We start from the raw sequence: 3,512 nt of genomic DNA on the forward strand, positions 1-3,512 counted from the left end.
TTTCGCTTCGTTCTCGCAGATTCGTTTCATTTGCTTATGGTATTTTGTGTACTTTGTAGACTTTGTCAGTGGAAGCAAACCATGTTGCCTTCAGCATTTAGTGTCGGAGAACCACAGCCTCATTTCCAACGACCACAATAGGGCTAAAGCGCCACCTGCTGTAAAACGAATCAAATGATTAGTTCAAGATTCGTTCACTCACTCGTTCATTTTACTGTTCGAGAGTCAAAGATTTGAATCAGTAAAAAGAGTCGTTCTTCCCATCACTTGGTGACAGTCATGTGTTCCCATGAACAAAGTGATGAGCCCGCCCTGTCACCTGAGTGGTAGACTCCGTGCTGGACGCTTGTGATTGGATAACGAGGCGCAGACTAGAAAAGCGGAAGGAAGTGGCGATTCTTTTGGACCGGTGGAGGCTGCGAGGTGGTTGGTATGATTTCGGCGGTACGTATTTCTATTTCTGGGTTTCCTCATTTTGTATTTCTCAGAGCGTCCGGACGGTTTGTTTTAAACCGTCTGCACGCTGCTGGGCAGCCGGTTAGCGTGCTAAACAGTAGCCTGTTTGAGCCGCACGGGTTGCTAATTCAAGCTAATTCTGACTGCACGTATCGCTTAATTTTGGCATGTGCTAGTGAGGAAGCGGCTTGTTCTGTGGGGAACGTTTTTCTTTCCCCCAGGTGTAGCAGCAGACCGGTGGACTCCACGACGCCAAGAAGTCCGAAGCATCTGGTTTCTGTTTTATTGTGAGTACGATTTAGTAGTTTTCCCCAAGAATGATGTTTGTTTGCAGCTTCAGTAAATGATCAAGCTAAATTTTACCATTTTGTTAAAACTAGCATTTTTGTTGAGACATTAGCATGTTCCCCATCAGGCGGCGTTCCTCAGTGCACTTCAATGCTTTTGTTTTTTTTGTCTTGACTTCCTTTAGGTCACAGGACGTCGGAGCCCATGACCAAAGACTAGCCTGTGAGGAGGTTGCAGGAACGCTGCCATCCAAGTGGAAAAGGAAGCAGAAGAGAGGTAACCTGTGGATGATTGAGTACAGCCAGAACAAGTAGTTGTTGCATTTTCTTGTCTTGTGACATTGTCTTTATTTCATCTTGTGTTTCAGGCCAGAAGAAGAGGTTTAACCAAGTTGCTGCACTCCTGATGATGGGGCCATTGTTGAATCCAGTGAGCACGTAATGTTACATGCATTTGTAAATGTGTTTTGCTAATAAAAGGCTAAAGTTATTTTTGTTGTTCTGTTCTTTGTGGTAAGTATTCTGGTAGGATTTTTAGCTTTTTACTTGTTTAATTTAGATGCTGTGTAAAACCTAACTTAGAAACTTTAACTTAGAAACTTTAACTTAGAAACTTTAACTTAGAAACTTTAACTTAGAAACTTTAACTTAGAAACTTTAACTTAGAAACTTTAACTTAGAAACTTTAACTTAGAAACTTTAACTTAGAAACTTTAACTTAGAAACTTTAACTTAGAAACTTTAACTTAGAAACTTTAACTTAGAAACTTTAACTTAGAAACTTTAACTTAGAAACTTTAACTTAGAAACTTTAACTTAGAAACTTTAACTTAGAAACTTTAACTTAGAAACTTTAACTTAGAAACTTTAACTTAGAAACTTTAACTTAGAAACTTTAACTTAGAAACTTTAACTTAGAAACTTTAACTTAGAAACTTTAACTTAGAAACTTTAACTTAGAAACTTTAACTTAGAAACTTTAACTTAGAAACTTTAACTTAGAAACTTTAACTTAGAAACTTTAACTTAGAAACTTTAACTTAGAAACTTTAACTTAGAAACTTTAACTTAGAAACTTTAACTTAGAAACTTTAACTTAGAAACTTTAACTTAGAAACTTTAACTTAGAAACTTTAACTTAGAAACTTTAACTTAGAAACTTTAACTTAGAAACTTTAACTTAGAAACTTTAACTTAGAAACTTTAACTTAGAAACTTTAACTTAGAAACTTTAACTTAGAAACTTTAACTTAGAAACTTTAACTTAGAAACTTTAACTTAGAAACTTTAACTTAGAAACTTTAACTTAGAAACTTTAACTTAGAAACTTTAACTTAGAAACTTTAACTTAGAAACTTTAACTTAGAAACTTTAACTTAGAAACTTTAACTTAGAAACTTTAACTTAGAAACTTTAACTTAGAAACTTTAACTTAGAAACTTTAACTTAGAAACTTTAACTTAGAAACTTTAACTTAGAAACTTTAACTTAGAAACTTTAACTTAGAAACTTTAACTTAGAAACTTTAACTTAGAAACTTTAACTTAGAAACTTTAACTTAGAAACTTTAACTTAGAAACTTTAACTTAGAAACTTTAACTTAGAAACTTTAACTTAGAAACTTTAACTTAGAAACTTTAACTTAGAAACTTTAACTTAGAAACTTTAACTTAGAAACTTTAACTTAGAAACTTTAACTTAGAAACTTTAACTTAGAAACTTTAACTTAGAAACTTTAACTTAGAAACTTTAACTTAGAAACTTTAACTTAGAAACTTTAACTTAGAAACTTTAACTTAGAAACTTTAACTTAGAAACTTTAACTTAGAAACTTTAACTTAGAAACTTTAACTTAGAAACTTTAACTTAGAAACTTTAACTTAGAAACTTTAACTTAGAAACTTTAACTTAGAAACGTGCTCTGCTACAAATAAAGTTTCTCCTTCACTCTACCTGGCAGAGTCCAAGTCTTCTCCTTTGTTAGTACAATGGCAATAGCATACAAGGCACAATGAATGCCAACAATGAGCTGGAATAACACAATCAAAGATCGTGTTGGTCTCTGCATGCCGTCACGGTGGAAAGCCGAAGAACCTGCAGATTAGAAGAACGCAGCAATGTACCACATATTAACACAAACATACACACTCGAGGGCGACTAAATGTTTGATAAACGACAGCAATAGCTATCTAGCAAAACTATCGATAGATAGCTAAAGTTAGCTTAGCCTTCGTAACATTCATTTGCTTGTCGTCGTGTGTGTGGCACACACGACTTCAAGCAAATGTTTGTTACGAAGGCTAAGCTAACTTGACACGAACAAAGTTAAAACGTTTGTTCGTGTGCTATTAAGTTAGCTTAGCCCTCGTAACAAACATTTGCTTGTCGTCGTGGGGGCCGGCCCCACACGACGACAAGCAAATGAATGTTACGAAGGCTAAGCTAACTTAATAGCACAGGAACAAACGTTTTAACTTTGTTCGTGTCAAGTTAGCCTAGCCCCCCCCCCCCACCCGAACAGGACAACCAAATGTTTGTCTGAAAAGGAAGAGCGCAGCTTTCCGGTATTATTTATAGGATCTTGCTACGCATCCGCAAACTAGAGGAAATGACGTAAATGTCATTAACGTTAAAGGTTTCAGGTGCAAACTCTATATATTTGTAAAATTAAAATTAATTAAACTAGTATATGGATTCATGATACATTAGACATCACAATAAATGAGAATTCAAGCTCTAATTTGCCTTTTTAAAAATATTTTCCTTTC

At 34.5% G+C, this 3,512-nt stretch overlaps 1 long non-coding RNA gene across 1 annotated transcript; it reads left to right on the forward strand.

The window, feature by feature from the left end:
* The first annotated feature begins 295 nt into the window (after positions 1-295).
* On the forward strand, positions 296-1,230 carry LOC103381247 (uncharacterized). The gene is made up of 4 exons (XR_521770.3): positions 296-444; positions 678-743; positions 929-1,020; positions 1,112-1,230. It is a non-coding gene; the product is annotated as an uncharacterized LOC103381247 (long non-coding RNA).
* The last annotated feature ends 2,282 nt before the right edge of the window (positions 1,231-3,512 follow it).

This window comes from Cynoglossus semilaevis, chromosome 7 (genome assembly GCF_000523025.1).
Source record: "Cynoglossus semilaevis isolate Cse_v1.0 chromosome 7, Cse_v1.0, whole genome shotgun sequence".
Classification (NCBI taxonomy): domain Eukaryota; kingdom Metazoa; phylum Chordata; class Actinopteri; order Pleuronectiformes; family Cynoglossidae; genus Cynoglossus; species Cynoglossus semilaevis.